The sequence below is a fragment of the Equus asinus genome, chromosome 20 (assembly GCF_041296235.1).
Source record: "Equus asinus isolate D_3611 breed Donkey chromosome 20, EquAss-T2T_v2, whole genome shotgun sequence".
NCBI lineage: Eukaryota > Metazoa > Chordata > Mammalia > Perissodactyla > Equidae > Equus > Equus asinus.
In genome coordinates, this window is record NC_091809.1 from 95,744,029 (window position 1) to 95,761,135 (window position 17,107).

At 53.3% G+C, this 17,107-nt stretch overlaps 1 protein-coding gene across 11 annotated transcripts in view; it reads left to right on the plus strand.

Annotated features, from left to right (window-relative positions):
• Positions 1-859: 859 nt before the first annotated feature.
• The window catches only part of MICAL2 (microtubule associated monooxygenase, calponin and LIM domain containing 2), a 229,247-nt gene continuing 212,999 nt past the window's right edge, over positions 860-17,107 (plus strand). For 9 of the 11 annotated variants that reach the window (XM_070491125.1, XM_070491126.1, XM_070491127.1 and 6 more), the window contains exon 1: positions 860-1,038. The gene's annotated coding sequence lies outside the window, so the exon portion shown is untranslated. Of the gene's footprint in view, positions 1,039-5,615; positions 5,758-6,634; positions 7,070-17,107 lie in introns of those variants that run through there. The other 2 variants (XM_070491135.1, XM_070491136.1) reach the window with 2 other exon arrangements.

The following is a 17,107-nucleotide window of genomic DNA, read 5'->3' on the forward strand; positions in this document are numbered from 1 at the left end:
GCCACACCTGTGATGGGCGCTGGGCCCCAGAGGTGAGTAAGACCTGGCTCCTGCCCGTGGGATACCTGTTTCACCATCCCTGCTGCCAGGGCAGTCTGCACAAGGTGTTCGCAGTAAGCACAGTTTACAAAGCTGCTTCACACCCCTCCCTAGGCCCCACACCGTTCACACTGTATTTTCTGTGAATGGTGCTCTCTGGAGCTGTGGGGGTATGGGCAACCCGGAGGGCACGCAGAGCAGAGATCAAGGGAGTCATTTAACAGCCAAGAAAAGACGGTGCTTAGAGGACTTGACTAAAGTGACATAGGTGGTCTGCACCACTGCCTCTCTTCCCACCAGCTTTATTCTAAGCAGGGCCAGTCCAGGTGAGGGAAAGAGCCTATCAGCCAGCAGGGGGGTTGCTGAAGCCCAGGGAAGTCAAGGAGCAAAGCAAAGAGAGAGGACCGCAGCCGCTACTGGAAGTGGAAGACTGTTCCCCCACGTGCAAAGGGGATCCTGAGCTTGCTCTCCAGCTGCCTAGGCCGAGCGTGCGAGGCCCAGCCCTTGCCCCTCCCTTGCCACCAGGCCACCAGCACCGGGTTTGCATCGCGCAGCACCAGCACGCCCCGCCCCCATCGGCCCTCCGCTGGTCTCACACCTGAGCGGGTCAGGGTGGGAGCGCCCCGCGCTCCCTGTGCTCGGGGACTGGCTACAGCCCACGTGCGCCGGCGGCAGCCGCGGTGACAGCTGGCCCCACAGGGCGGGGCGGGCCGGGAGCGGGGGCGGGCTCCGCGCCGCGCTGCCATTGGCCGCGGGCCTCGGGCAGGGGGCGGGGCTGCGCCCCCGGACGCCCCGTCATTGGCCACCCTGCGGATGGGGCGGCTCCCAGCCGGGTTGGCAGTGCGGCGCAGGGCTGCGGGCGCTCCCGGGTTAAGCCTGCGCGGGGCCGCCTCGGTCGCTCCCAGCTCCGCAGGCAGCCTGCGGGTCCCGACCGCTGTGCCCGCGGCCCGAGGAGAAGGCAGGAGCCGACCTGAGGCTCGGCGGCCGGCGCGGCCCTCGGTAAGGCGGGGGCGGCGCGCGGTTCCGGGGAGGGCGGGCGGGCGGGCGGGCGCCAGTGGGGAGCGTGCCAGCGGAGCCTGGACTCTGCCCCCTGGCCCGCGCCCGGGAGGGTCAGGTGCGGCCGCAGCATCTTCCGCCTCAAACCCACCCTGCCGGGCCCCCGACGAGCAGGTGGCGCTGCCGGGGAGCCGAGGCTGCCCCGATCTGCCTGAGCCCCTTAGAACGCAGTGAAAGCCTCGCCTCCGTACCCCGAACTACCTCGTACTCTGCCCCCCAACACCCAGCCCTGCAATTCTAAGCCTAGAAAATGCCCAAACATCACACGGAGTGGGCGCGATGCGACAGCAGGACCGCCTGCCACCAGGGCACAAGATCATCCCCTAACTTTGCTTCCCACGGTTTGGGCTCCGCGGCGTTCACGTTCTTTCCTGGCTCTTCACTGGGCGTCCCCCCCCCCCCCCCCCGCCCCGCCACTTTCCCCTCCCTCCTTAACAACAGGAAGTTAAGTTGGACCAAATGTCAGTGGCCTGGCTGCCTGCGGACGGGGACCGGGTCTGGGCCCGGGGCCGGGGCCGTGGCGGTGGCCCCAGGGGCCGCGGTAATGTCCTCTCTGCGCCATGCGTCCCCAGCAGCCGCGCGCACCTCCGGCCCGGGAGCACCCCCGCCGGGGCTTCCGCGACCCCCGCCTTGCCGTTGCCCGGCTGGCCCTGGGGAGAAGGGGGGTCTTGCCACAGCCTCTGCCGCCCCTGACCTGGCTTCCAGGCTGGAGCAGGCGGGGTTAACTTTATCCTAGGCTAGCCTCGCGGCAGAGCTGGGATCGGCCTTTGCTGGATGGGGAAGAGGCGTGTTGAAACCAGAGTAAACGTGTGTCTCCTTCCACATTGTTTATTCTGATGCCTGGGTTCTTATAGCCGAAAGAGCTTTCCTTTGGAGGCGCGTCGGGCCCTGGGAGGGCCCAGGCGCGCCTTCTGACCCTCTTGCTGTCATTCTTGCCTGCTCGCTACAGTCTTAAGTGGTTTCCGTGAAGGGTGAAGTCACTAACCGGCCCCCTTCCGGGCAGGTCCAGCTGAAGAAAGCCCGCGGCGCATTGGCCCTCTGACGTTTGCGGGCCTGGGTGCCCCGGCACCTGCGCCAGCTCTATTCCTGTCCGCTTCCCAGGGGAAGCTGACCCAACAGGTGGGCCTCAGGTCTCTGGGACAGCCCCACCCGATGTTCTAGAGACTTAGGGCAGTTATGAACTCGCCTTTGGGCAGAGAGAAGACAGATTTATTAAGTGCCTACTGGGGGACAGGTCCTGCCCTGTGGCGCTTTTGCAGCCGATTTCATGCTTACTCTCCAAAAACTGGGAGAGTTTTGCCCTCCTCATTTCAGGGCTGGGGAAACAGACTAGGGTAGGGTAAGGGCCCAAGGTCACACAGAAAGTGGCTGAGCCAGGATTTGAACCAGGCGCTGCCAGAAGTCAGTCCTGTGCTCTTCCTGCTGCCAGGTGGCTATGGGAAGCCGTGTGCTGTGCTGGACTGTTACAGCCCCACAGTGTGCTGACTGCAGGCCCCTGGCTTCTGCAAGGATTCTGTCCAAAGATTCAGGGGATGCTTCTTTGGCAAAGTGCTTGAACTGATCAGGGTTAGCAGATTGTCCAACCTGCAGCCCCCTTGCCCACCCCATGCTGCAGTCAAGGGGAAAGGCTTGTGTCAGTCACACTGAGATGGGGGAGGATTGACTGCTGGTGTTGGGGTGCTTTTTGGGAGGAAGCCTGTCTCTGCCATTGGTTTGCTCTCACCTCTGAGAGTTGGCTTCTGGAATGGTCGAGGAGGATTGTTGGCTGAAACAGCCTCTACTTTAGGATTGTTTTTTGGGAGAACGGCAGGTGTTGTGTGCTCGTTTTGGTTGTGAGGTGATTGAGATCCACTGTTTGAGCTTATCTTTATAAAAAATGACATTTAAAAAAATTTTACTGAGGTCATAACAGTTTATAACATGGTGAAATTTCAGTTGTCCATTATTATTTGTCAGTCACCATATTTATGTGCCCCCTTACCCCTTATGCCCACACCCCAACGCTCTTCCCCTCTTGTAACCAGTGATCTGTTCTCTTTGTCCATGTATTTGTTTTTCTTTCACATATGAGTGACATCATTCTTATTTCACTTAACACCATCAAGGTCCATCCATTTTCTTGTTGCAAAAGGGATGATTTTGTCTTTTTTTATCGCTGAGTAGTATTCCATTGTATATATGTGTATATACCACAGCTTCTTTATCCATTCATCAGTTGTTGTGTACTTGGGTTGCTTCCACATCTTCGCTATTGTGAATAATGCTGCAATGAACACAGGGGTGCATAAGTCTCTTTGAATTGTTGATTTCAAGTTCTTTGGATAACTACTCAGTAGTGGGTTGGCTGGGTCATATGGTATTTCTATTTTTAATTTTTTGAGGAATCTCCATACTGTTTTCCATAGTGGCTGCACCCGTTTGCATTCTCATCAGCAGTGGATGAGGGTTCCCTTTTCTCCACAACCTCTCCAACAATTGTTGTTTTTTGTCTTGGTGATTATGGCCACTCTGAGGGCTGTAAGGTGATATCTCAGTGTAGTTTTGATTTGCATCTCCCTGATGATTAGTGATGTTGAACATCTTTTCATGTGCCTGTTGGCCATCTGTATATCTTCTTTGGAGAAATGTCTGTTCATATCCTCTGCCTATTTTTTGATTGGGTTGTTTGTTTTTTGCTTGTTGAGTTCTCTATATATTTTGGAGATTAACCCCTTGTTGGATATATGGTTTGCAAATGTTTTCTCCCAGATGGCGGGTTGTCTTTTTGTTTTGCTCCTGGTTACCTTTGCCTTGCAGAAGCTTCTTAGTCTGATGAAGTCTCATTTGTTTATTTTTTCTTTTGTTTCCATTGCCTGAGTAGACATGGCATTCGAAAAGATCCTTCTAAGACCCATGTCAAAGAGTGTACTGCCTCTATTTTCTTCTAGGAGTATTATGGTTTCAAGAAAAAATGACACCATTTTTATCCCTGCCTATCCCTTCCTTCTTTAGGCCCTCATCCCTCTCTTCTAAAAGAAAGTCATGAATAGCCTACTACCAACCAGTTACACTTTAGTATAAATCAGCTTAAGGACTAAGGTTGGTTGTAGCCGAGGTCATTGGAGGCCCATTCCCAGGAGCTGCGAGGAGTTGCTGTGTGATCCGTCTCTGCCTGTGATTGGAGTGTGTCTGTATTCTCTCTGCCCATGTCCACGCCCCGATCTGGGTGTGCCTCCCAGTCAGGAGCCTGCCCCTTTCACTTCCCACTGCTGAAGGGTAGAGGTCCTGCCTTCTTGGTGGAGAGTCTTGACTCTGGCGGGAGGGGTGGGGTATGGGCGCAAGAAGATTTGGGCTGAGCGTTGCTAATTTTTGAAGCCCTTCCAGGGCTAAGGATCTCTGTTGTTTAAAGAGCTAGGAAAGGGAATACTGTTCATCATTCTTTGTATCGTTAGATCCCCACGTTAGCCCTCTGAAGAAGCAGGTGGGGTTATTCCCATTTTACAGATGAGGAAACTGAGACTCAGAAAGCTTAAAACTTGCCCCCATCACATAGCTAGTGAGTGACCAAACTATGGCTCTGGCCTCAGTGTGCGTGAGTGAGGTCTGTGTGGTGTGCTAAGCACTAAGGGGAGCAGGAGAACCTCATGGCCATCCTCTGTAGGCTTGGTGTACGCCGCATCCCCGCTGAGCTTGCTATTCCCCACCTTACATTGTAATTATTTGTGACCATGTCATCCCACCTCATTATCAAATGGCATTTAAACACTCATAAACTTGGCAGATTTATTTTCTGTTTCTTACAAATCCTTCTTGTTCTTTCTTCCCAAAGTATTTTAAAGCAAATCTCTGCTACCATGTTCTTTTGACCCTATGTAATCCACTATATATTTATTTTTAAAAGAACGTTCTCTTTCATAACCATATTGCCATTTTTGCGTGTGCCAGAATTACCAGGAATTCTTTGGTCTCATCTGTCCAAATTCAGAAATGACCTTCATAGCTGGTTTGTTCAAGTCAGGATCCAAACAAAGTCTGTAGGCTGCTTTGGTGGTTACCCTCCGCCGTTTTAACCAGCCATTACCCTGTTTGACGTGCCTGTCTCCCCAGTGGACAGCGAACCCTTGGAGCCTGGAGTCGGCTTCTGTGCCACGCTGGATCCCAGCGCTGTGTCTGGGCCGGGGCGGAGGCTGGCCGAGCATCTGTCCAGTTGTGTCATAGCCACTCAGGAAATGCATTTTGAATGAATGAACCCTGTGGTGGGCTTGTGTGACTGCCCGTGCCTGTGTTTAGATAAGAGGCTTAAAAAAAAAGATGACTTACTCGCGTGTGGACGTTTCCTCAGCAAGCGTCAGTCCGTAAACATCCTGAAATAATAGGAGAACTATTTGCTGTGCTCGCCGCGCCGCTCTGGTTTGTGGTGGGAGCCCAGACAGCTGCCTTTGTGCCCTGATCAGCAACTGGCCTCCCCGGATCACATGTGGGACTGACAGGGACTGAGGTCATTTCTGCCGAGCTTTGAATCCCAACTTGCTCAGCCACACAGATTACCACATTATGACCCAGACGCTCGGTGCTAGGGCTGCTCGGCGGACGCTGCCCACCTCTCTCTTGGTCCTTCTCTCTGTGGGCAGCACTTCTTCCCTGGTGCCTTCAGGAGCCTTCTCTAACCTGCCTCACACCTAGGTGAGTCGTGGAGCCTTTCTCAGTTGTGATTCACCCGCAACTAGTGGGTTGTGACAGAAAACGAACGCTTCTGACCTTTCAGTGTCTTGTCTGAATTTGTGGCGTGGAGATAGTGTTACCCCTGGCACCTCTGTGGGTTTCCTAACGAAGGGGACCAGAGGCTCAGGAGGGGAGGAAAAGGTGTGCTCCTCCTCTCGGTGACGCACTGCACACCCGGCTCCCTTGTTAGGTCCCCTCAAGGGGCTGGGCACACTGAAGACATCTTCGGACCCACCCAGCGAGGACCCCTCTCTGCAAACAGCCTTCAAATCAGGAGGTTTTCTTTTTTTCTTTTCTTCCTCCTCTTCCTCCTCCTTCTTTTTCTTAAACATAGACAGTCTTTTCCACTAGGCAGAAGTATAGCAAAATGTTAAGTCTTTCGGAATGGCAGGGCTAGAGTTGATTTTTACCCTTTATCTTTTACTTCTCAGTATTTTTCCAAAATTTTTATAAGAATATTTTATTTTTCTAATGGAAAATCCAAATACTTGGGTTTTTTCTCTTAAAAAAGAGAGAACTGCCTTCAACCGAATTGGATGGGAGACAAAATTATACATGCATTTGGTACAGCTATATGCGTAGATAAGGTCCCAGAGCCATTGGGATTTTATTTGCTTATTTTATTGATTTTATGACATTAGTTTAAAGAACATACCTGGACTTCCTAAAAGTTAGAAAGTAAAGAAAGCTGGAGTGGGAGATGGCCCAGCTCTGAACCCCTATGGCCTACCCCTCTCCCATTCCACCTCCCCCCTTTCCTTCCTGAGAATTTCACTTTGGTTTCCCCAAAATGAAATCGTGCTGATGTTAGGCTCTTGATTTTGATTTTTTTATTCAGGGAGGCTGAGATATCAGAGGAGGACGGAGTGACACCGTGCGTTAAGGCAGGCAGGGTGAAGCTGCAGCCTCCCGCCGCCGTCTCGCCCTCGTGGGAAAGTGCCTGATAGCCAAGCGCCCCGCCAGCCTCACTCTGGGGGCCCTGACCCCTCCCTCCAGCACAGTCTGTTTTCCTCCCTGTATCCTCCCCAGAGCTAGACAACATGGCTGGTCTGCTCTGATAAGGCTCCTCCTTTCTGAAGCACTGATCTTCTGGTGTCAGAAACTCAGAGCTGGCTGGAGGGATCGGGGACATGGGCCCTCTCGTCCCAGACAAACCTTCAGTGCAGGATTGGGTCCCATGGAGTCTGATTTTTGAGATGCCTCCCTTCTCTGTCAGCTGTTGAAGAAATATCTATCCCTGTGTTCCCCATGGAGAGCCTTTTGTGAATACCAGGTATGATGTCGTGTCTTACATGTGGTCCCCTGTACCCGTCCATGCATCTAACTGTTTCTACGGTCCGTCACAGGGAACCAGTCCTGTCTGCATGGCGGCTGGCAGGGAGTTGTGTGTGTGCGTGGTGCTAGTGTTCTTAGGGCTGGGACTCTTAGTGTGTTCTGTATTTGCACTAGTGTTTCTCTGCCCTGCGGGTCAGGGCAGTTTCCCCCGCTAAGTGCCCTCCTCCCAGGGGCTGACAAGATGCCTCGCACACCTGCGTTCCTCCCAAGGCTCGCAGGTGTCTCTCTGGGGAAGACAGAGGTAAGGGCAGGCCCATGGACAGGGACTGCTTTCCTGCTGGGTTGGGGCTCAGGTTTTCCTCCTTCTTGGGCAGTGGGGGATGTCCAGTGTAGATGTCCTTTCTGCTGGCAGCAAGAGGAGGGCAGCAAGTAGTGGACGGTGGCCCCTAGTCCCTGAGCTGCCACAACAGCAGGTTTATGGGACATTTGCAGGCCCGAGCTCCTGACACACCCAGTCCAGAAGCCTGGCCATGCCAGAGACGGGAGTGGGAGTCTAGGAACATCCTGTTCTGGCCTTGCCACCAAGTTATCAGTGTGTTAAGATGTGAAAACGACTTCTTTGCTTTTGTGGCTCTGAATGGCCGGCCTTGGCTACTTGTCTGAGTACTGACAACGTCTGGTAAAGATTTGCCGGATCTCAGGGTTTAACTTGCGCTGGGGACCAGGAGAATGAGGTAGGGGAGGAGGAAGAAGTGCCTGGAAAAAAAGCACTTGGACCTTTTGGTCACTAAGGAGAGCTGCTCCCTGGAGCAGAGTGGGCCCAGGGTCTGCCGGGGGCCTGGCAGAGTGCTGACCCCTCTGTTGGACAGCTGTTCATCCTGGGAAGCAGACTGGGGGGGGTCAAGGTGCAGTGTGTAGAGTTCATGGTTGCTGTAAACACGGGGTGCTGACGGCTCCATGTATCAGGACAGCTGGGCTTTTGCACAACTTGATAGAAAGATGATGAGTCAGGAGCTCTTTACTTGGAGGGAGGAGGAGAATGATAGCCGAGGAAAGGGAAAACAGAACGAGGAATGAGCAGGGGCACGGAGGCCTCTTTCTAGACCCTCAGGAGAGGATTCAGTCAACTGTTTCCTCAGGAAATGTCCTGTGGGGCTGGTGCCACTGGCTGGGGCCTTGGGGACTGTGGAGTCCATGCTAGGAGAGCTTCTGGGCCGTCTGCCTGGACTTGCAGCACATTGCTGTTGTGAAGGAGGGGTGCCCTAGATGAAGTCTCGGGCTTCTTCTGGATTCCAGGCTGGCAGCAACTGGGACTTTCTGCTTGGTCCAGGTTTCCTTCTACAGCTTGGGTGTGTCTGTTATCTTGTACCTGACATCTTGGACTCTCTTAAAAATGACTCACCCTCCCCCACACAGACAGACATAGATGCATAATACTCACCCCTTACACACACATAGACGATGGTACTCACCTCCCTCCCATACACATAGGTGATGGTACTCACCGCCTCCCCCACACACATAGATGATGGTACTCACGCCCGCCACACACACACATAGATGGTGGTACCCACCCCCCCCAACACATACACATAGATGATGGTACTCGCCGCCTCCCCCACACACACACATAGATGATGGTACTCACCTCCCTCCCATACACATAGATGATGGTACTCGCTGCCTCCCCCACACACATAGATGATGGTACTCACGCCCGCCACACACACACATAGATGGTGGTACCCACCCCCCCACACATACGCATAGATGATGGTACTCACCCCTACACACACACATAGACGATGGTACTCGCCACCCCCCCACACACATAGATGATGGTATTCACCCCCCGACACATAGATAAATGATGGTACTCACCCCTATGCACACACACATAGATGATAGTACTCGCCACCCCCCCCGCCACACATAGATGATGGTACCCACCCCCCCGACACATGTAGATGATGGTACTCGCCACCCCCCCCCATAGATGATGGTACTCACCCCCCGACACATACATAGATGATAGTACTCACCCCTACGCATACACACATAGATGATAGTACTCGCCACCCCCCCCACACTCATAGATGATGGTACCCACCCCCCCCACACACATGTAGATGATGGTACTCGCCACCCCCCTACACACACATAGATGATGTTACCCACCTCCCCCCACACACATAGATGATGGTACTCACCCCTACACAGACACATAGATGATGGTACTCGCCCCCACACAGACACGGAGGCATGCTAACATCATCACTCAGTACAAAGGAAATTTGTTGCAAAGTAAGTCTCTGTTCTTCCCATCCACCAGCCCTCAGTGCTCTTCCTCAAGGGCATGTGCTGTCCCCAGTCTCCCATGGATCCCTCCAGACGGAGTCTAGGCATGTATTTGTGCCTGTTTCCCACTTTGTTCTTCTTCAGACCTACTGGGAGGCAACCAGGATGTGAAGTGACAGAGCCCAGGCTGAAGAGACTCAGCAGTTGTTTGAACCCACCGAAGCTTGCCCCCTGCCCCTCCGCCTTCCTTTGCCATCTCTCCCCTTGAGGACTCTCCTTGTGTGAGATCTGTGGGTGTTGCTGAGAATAAACCTCAGGGGCCTGTTCTGGATGCACATGGTATATGCAGAGGACAGAATTGGGCCCAAATCCTAACCATGTGACCTTGGTCAAGTCAATGAGCTGTAGTATTTTAGTCCATAAAAAGGAGGTAATTGCACCTGTCTCAAGGGATTGATGCGGAGAAGAACTTAAAAATATGTGTCAAGTGCCTCGTATAGGTAGGCACTCAAAAATGTCAGTTTTTTCCACTTTTAAGGAGTGACCCATTTTCAGGATGAATGACACTGGCCTGGAATCCTCTGGACGGCTTCCTGGAAATCCTCTCAGTAGGTTCCTGAGCTTTTATTTCCCTGCAGAAGGCAGCCAGTTCTCCATTTTCTACCAAGTTGAGCTCCCTACCACCACCTCCTCCTGCTCCTGGGGAGCCCAGCCTCCAGCCTCTCAGCACCACCTCCTTCTGTCCCTCCCCCCATGGGCGAGCAGGCTGCTGCCTGCGCCCCAAGAGGCCTCTGGGCTGTTTATGGCTGCGCTCTGCATGTTTATGTTGTAATCTCCTCAGAAGCTCCTAGCAGATGTCTGTTTATTGCTGAAACTTCATCTTTATCTTCAGCATGAGAGAAGGGAGAGGCTATTTTTAAAGATCTTTAATTGGCATGGCTGCACAATGCGGCCTAGATTGCCTCCAGGTTTCATTCTTCATCACTCCCGCTCTCTACCTATTTTGAAACCCTTTAGATCCAGGCTGAGAGACCTTATATGTCCTGATTTCAGAGCAGCACTTAAATTTGGCAGGCAGTTGTAATCACTTAAAAAGGTAGGTCAGGGACGCAACGACAACCAGCTGACTGCGGGCTGGGCCAGATGGCGGGATGAAAGCAGCATTTCTGTGTCCATAGAAACCAACACCTTTCCCTCACTTCTGCCCCATCCTTCCACCTGCATGCTGCCTGCTGATTGGCTGGGAGACCTTTAGTGTTTCCTCTCCCTTTGGACTCAGGTAGGGCTCAAGGCCAGACGGGAGTGGAAGTAGGATAGTTTCAAATGATACTGACCTCCTGGGAGGGAGGAAGGTGGAGGGCATGAGTCACAGACCTGGGGATGTCAGACTGGAAGGGCTCTCTGGGATCATCTGGTTCTCACTCCTGCCACCTTGTTTTTCACCTATGGGGAAACTGAGGCTCAGAGGCTTCTTGATACTGAGCAGAGACCAGGGTGGTGCTCTTCCTTGCTCAAGGTCACTCAGCCAGGCCAGAGTCAAGTCTGTTCTCCATCCTCCGTATCTGCCAGGCTGTGATCAGTCTCAGGCAGTGTTACTTGAAGTTGGCCTTCCCTTTTTTTGTGTGTGAGGAAGATTGGTCCTGACCTAACATCTGTGCCCATCTTCCTCTACTTTATATGTGGGATGCTGCCACAGCATGGCTTGATGAGCAGTGTGTAGGTCCATGCCCAGGATCCGAACCTGTGAACCCCAGGCTGCTGAAGCAGAGCATGCAAACTTCACCACCACGCTGCTGGGCCAGCCCTGGCCTTCCCTTTCAAAGGACAGAGACTCAGCCCCCTGTGTCATGCTCTCACATTCTTTGAATTTAGGATGCTACTCTTGTAGCACTGGTTTGCACAGTCGCTTGGTGCAAGATCTTTTCTTATCAAACATACCTCCCCAGAGCCTTGGGCCCTAAAATTCCCACTTTTGTCTTCAGGCCTTGTCTCCAGAAGGCCTTTGGTAAAAATATAGCATTTAACTGGGAAGGACATGTTGACGAAGATTAGTGTATCTCCGATTAGCTGTCAGCTGCGAGCCGACCCTTGAGAGAACTGGGGGATGAGTTAGCTGGGAATAGGTGGAGGGGAGAATTGGAAGGGACCGTAAACAGGGTGCCGTCAGGGAGGGCATGCAGCGCAGCGGCCTGGGCTCCTTAGCTCGCAGTGCACAGCTGCTGTGCTGGGGGTGCTGTGATGAGTGACAGGAGCCAAGCCTTCATCTCACATGTGGAGGGCGGGGCATTAGACAAGCTCACTGATGCCCACATATCAAGATAGAGTATGGAATGTGCTTTGGAGAGTTACACAGTGTGAGGGAACCAGAGGAGACTTCCTGGAGGAGGTGGTGCTTGGTGGTTGAGATGGACCTTGGGAGATAGGTAGGATTTCTGTGGGCAGAGACGGGCAGAGGTATAGCACAAACAGATGAGGGAAAGGGAGGGCATGTTCAGGGTGCCATGGGGTGGAAACATGGGAGCTGCCTAGGGACGCCGTGGAAGCCAAGGCTGGAATCAGGTCAGCCCTGAGTGCTGGGAGTAGAGTAGGGGGTGGTGGTGGCCTTTGTTCGAATAGTTTCTGCCGGTGTCGGATGCTCGTGGAGTGCTGTGGGCCCTTGTCTGAAATGGCTGCCTCACCCCGTCTGTGGTCTCCCAACACCTGGATATCCCTCCAGGTGGTGCTGCCCTGGGTGTCTGGTGTGCACTCGGAGTTTCCCTCTCCAATGGAGGAGGAAGCTCGGGCGTGCTGGCGGGCCTGGGGCTGGACTTGGTGTCTGCAGGCAGCTGGATCATGGGGCGGGTTGGCTGACTCCCAGCCTTTCCCCCAGCCCTCTGGACATCCTGGCCTTGCGGAGGGGCCTGAAGCTGAGCTCAGCTTCCGCCTGCTCCAGTGTCAACCTGGCAGGTGGGAGGCAGTCAGATTTCCATGTGACAATGGAAAGGGGGCCATGACAACTTTGCCACAGCTGCATCCGGGTCTGGAGAGACTGTCAGGTGCTAGGGGATTATGAGGTACATGCTGCTTTCAGACATTTTATAATTGAAAAAAAATGTGGATCTTCTAATTAGTGAAATATGATATTTAAAGACAGCCCTCTTGTTTTCTCCTGAGTTGTCTTCAAGATTGACAACCCACAGTGTGGGTTCACGTCTTTTTATCTTCGCTCTGATTCTCCTCTGAACAAACGCCAGTTTTTCCATATCCTTCTAATACAGCAAGGGCAGCGCCCAGACCAGATATGATATTTGTGGTGTGGTATGACCACAGCAGAGGAAGGAAGCTATCACCTCCCTAGTTCAGGCCATTCTACTCCTTTTAATACAGCCCCAGATTGCATCAGCTTTTCTGGCAGCTACATCACACTGTCGACTCACTGATATGACTGCTAACCAGATCTTTTTAACATGGGGTGTTTCCAAGCTCCGTCTACCCTATCCTAAACGTGTGTAGCTTTAGAATTCCAATGCAGAGCCTCTTAATATGTCCCTCTCTGATTCAGAATAGCCATTCCTGTTAAGTTTCAACTTGTTAAATTCAGTGCAACCTGGTCCCTTGAGCCCTTTCAGGATCCTATTTAAGTATGCCTTCCATAGCATCACCCATGTCGTGGATAAAATGCTCATCAGGAGCGAGCCCCGTGGCACGCTGCTAGAGACCTCCCCTCAGGTGACTTCAGATCCCTCATCAGCTTTCTTGGGGGACGGTAGCTCAAGCTGCCCCTTGCCTGGGTCTCTGTCCTTTTGCTCTCTGACCAGATGTCATCTGGAATCTAGATAGGCCGGGTCTATTGCAGTTCTCCATCTACCATCAAGTATCCTATCACAGAAAGAAGGGAGCTCTCCTTGACCTCAGGTGTTCTCAGTTCCCAGAGGGCTGCAGGACGGCTCTCAGGGGCCCCGGGGCCGCCCCGCAGAGACGCAGTCTGAGTTCAGCCATGTCCTCGGCAAGAGTTTCCAGCGCTCTGGGCCAGGACGCTTGAAGTCATCGAAAGTATCTAAATATCCTTTTTTGGGAAACCAAGCTCCTCCCCCGTCTCAGCTCCTTTCTCATCTCAGCGTTGGATCAGCCTAAAGCTAGCTCTCCTTGAGTGGGAGCTGAGGGCCAGTTTTTCAGGGCCCCTGTATGCCTCTGGACCTCTTGGCTCAAGACGACCCCCCACCCTCAAACCTTCTGGCCCTCTGGGGCATGGTGGGTGGGCAGCTGCAGCTCGGTCGGGCTGGCCTCTGCTGCCTGACCCTCTGGCATGGGCCCTGCGTCGCAGTCTCAGGGTTTTCTTGGTGTTGCATCCTTCTTCCAGTGATGGAATGTGGGCATGTTAACAGCCAACCTTGTCAAGTGTTCACTATGCCATCACATCGCACTTACATGGCAGTTACCACGAGCCAAGCACTGATGTGAGGGCTTTGTAAATATTAACCCCTTCAATTCTTGTGTCAACCCCATGAGTAGATATTGCCATTATCCCCACTTACCAGTGAGGAAATTAAGGCACGGAGGGGTTCACTGACTTGCTCAAGACCTCACAACTGGTAAGTGGGAATTAGAAACTACTCAGTTTGCTCTCAAGCATTACGGTGAGCTGCCTGCTTCCTAAAAGGCCCCCTCCGCCTCCTCCCTACCTTCTCCCAGTTGCATGGCTAGAATTGCATTTCAGAGTCTGAATCATTTACTTCCTCAGTCTCAGGTCCCAGAGCCCTTCGATTCTGCCAGCCATTTGCAGTCTGTTTTCTTAAAGAACTTCCCCTTCTTGGTTTCTCACCAACTTCAGAGGAAATGATTGCTTTTCCTCCACAGTTCCTGTGTTCTCCTGGTTGCTAACGTATTCTGCATTGTCACAAGAATTAGGTTAGTCCCGTTTCTGTGGACGCTTTCCCTCTCTCCCCAGAAGACGAAATGCTCAGCGAGGCTTCAGCACCTGGGTAGGGGGGTGGGGAGGTTGGTCCCCCCCTGCCATCAACCACAGGAGTTCTTCTCTGGCTGGCGGAGTTCTGGATCAGCCACCCGGCCTGGTGGTATCCATGGTGACTTTACCTCTATACCTCAGTTCTTCTCTGCCACACGTGTTCTCTGGATAATTCCCTGCCTTTGTTTCCTGGGCATTTCACGCCAATGCACATCTTCCTTGTAACGTGGAGATGCTGTCTCCCCGGCCTGCCCCAACTCCACTTCTTTACAAACTGGAACCTGGGCCCTGAGACGTGTGTGCGGTCTGCCTCCAGTGACGTAAGGCAAGAATGCTTGTTTGCACTTGTGTGCACACACATAAGCATTGTCAGGGACCGGACGCAAGCAGCTGGCTGTCATGGTACCTGACTCAGAGTGGGGACAGCCTGGGTACACAGAGGAGGAGGGACGCATCTCTGGAACACTTTCGTTCTCTTTGATTTTTGAACCCAGTGAATGTATTTCCTGTTCAAAATTCAAAAAAATCACAGGTCATCTGGGAATCCTGATTGGCAAATTGTGGCCGGAGCGTGACTCACTTGGGTGAGCCAGCCAGCGTGTGGTTCCTCGCATGGCAGGGGCCCGGTTCCTGGTGTGAGCCCCGGGGTAGCACAGCCTGCCTCCCTCACAGTGGGGACGCCTGGAGACCCTCCTCTGGAGGCTGCACGGGCCCAGCCCACAGAGGGTGTGCAGGAACGGGGCCTCCTGCCTCCCCCCAGACTCTCGCCTCCCAGAGCTCAGAGGAAACTTGAGATTTTGCTGTGTTTCATTGTAATCTCGGTTCACTGAGAGCTGGGGCAACATGGGCGCCCCTGGGCCTCTAGTGTTGGTTTTCTGCTGTGAATCACCCAAAACTTACACCCTGGGTTTTTCCTCTGTGGACTCCAGTATTTGAAGAGATTGAACCAGTCTGAATGTCTGGGTTGGCCTGGAGGAACGAGGTACTTTCCTTTTCAAGACCTGTAGGACTTTAGGGTCATTTCTTTTCCACTCACACTCGTCTAAGACCTGTAGGACTTTAGGGTCATTTCTTTTCCACTCACACTCGTCTGCCCAGCTCAAGGGAGAGCAACAGAATGCATGTAACGTCCTTTGAGAACACAAGCCCCTGGCTGGGTTTGTGGCTCCCGAGGTCAGAGCAGGCCCTGCGGATCACATTCAGGGCATTGGAGAAGCCAGTCCAGGTCCCTGTAATCGAGGAAGTGACCTGATTGGGAAGGTGACTTGTTTACCTTGGGCAGTTAATTGAGAAACATACGTTGAGCACCTACTGTGTGCCCTAGGCCCTGTGCTGTGGGGCTGACACTATGGTCAAGGCCCAGTTCTCCTCTCAAAAGTCCACAGTGTACTTGGGAAAACAAGACATCCATGTTTAAAAAAAATTCAGTAAGAGGATATTTTGGTAACAGTTCAGCTCAGTCACAGAAGGCAAGTCACAAGGTAGTTCATGACTAACTTCCATATGACTGGTGGAGACCACAGTGGGTGTGCAGAGTGTTTTCCAGGGGCTGGAGAGGTCCTGGAAAGCTTCCTGGAGGAGGCGGAGGAAGAGGCGGTGGCTGAATTTGATTTGGATCTTGAGGGTAGGTGAAGTGCAGATGGAGAAGTGGGAGGAAGAAGAGAGCCTCGCTCGTGGGCGTCAAGGCTGGGAGAAATGGGAAATGGCCTGGTTTGCAGGTGGGTAGCGGGAGACGAGGCTGGGAGGTGAGTTTAGATCAGATGCAGATGGCCCTCAATAGACAGAGATTGTGTGTGTGTGTGTGTGTGTGTGCGTGTAAGTTCAGAGCACGGATGGGAGGATGAGGGCTCAGTGTTGTAGGGAGCTCTTGCTGTGAATCCTAGGGAGGGTGGGCAAGAAAGGGTTTGGCCTCCAGCCGTTTTAACCCAGGCATCCCTGGCCTGTCGTCCAGAAACGTCCTCAGGAGCAGAGAGGGAGGTGGAGGCATGCGAGCCATCCTTCCCCCCGCCCCCTGGCCCGCCCCATTGTTCCATTTGGACATTTTCTTCTCTAGCATTTTCGCTGTCCACTCCTTCCCTCATTCGGCAGGTGTTTGTGAGTGCTACTCTGCACCAGGCCCTGTTCTAGGTGCTGCCGTTATAGAAGGAAAAACCACAACGGGGCAAATCCCTTGCCACACGGGACTTCTGTTCTAGGCGGGGACAAGTTAAATGCGGGGAAGGCCAGATGATGGGAGGGGGTTGGAGAACCCCTCAGCACAGGGGAAGATAGGGGTGCCAGGTTGGGGTGCGGAAGCAGTCGGGGGAGGGCTGCCATTTTAAACAGGGTGGTCAGGAAAGGCCTCGCTGTCTTGCCCTGTCTGTCTCTGGGTCTTGTAAGCCAGCAAGTGAGGGGTCTGGGGCCGCAGGGAAGGAGGCCAGGCCAGGTGCTGCATGGATCTTGAGTCCCCAGTTGACCCTCTTCAACCCACCGAGGTCTTCAGCTCTAGGCACCAGGGAGCCTTTGAGTGTTCTTGAGCAGAGGAGTGCCTTGTATGGGAAGATGTCCTAGTGGCTTTGCAGAGGAGGGGATTTAGGGGGCTGAGGCAGAGAGACCTGATGGGAGGGTGACATCCCAGGAGGAGGTGTCCACTAGTTTGAAACTAATGCCTCCACTAGCTTCCTGCCTGGGAGCAAGAGTGGGGGGCCAGGGCCGAGGGGGAGAGCAGATGCTGGCAGAGGGGCTGATGGCAGAGCTTAGGTTAGAGTGGGGTTGGCAAGTAACACACTGAAGTTCTTAGAATTTGGGACTTGG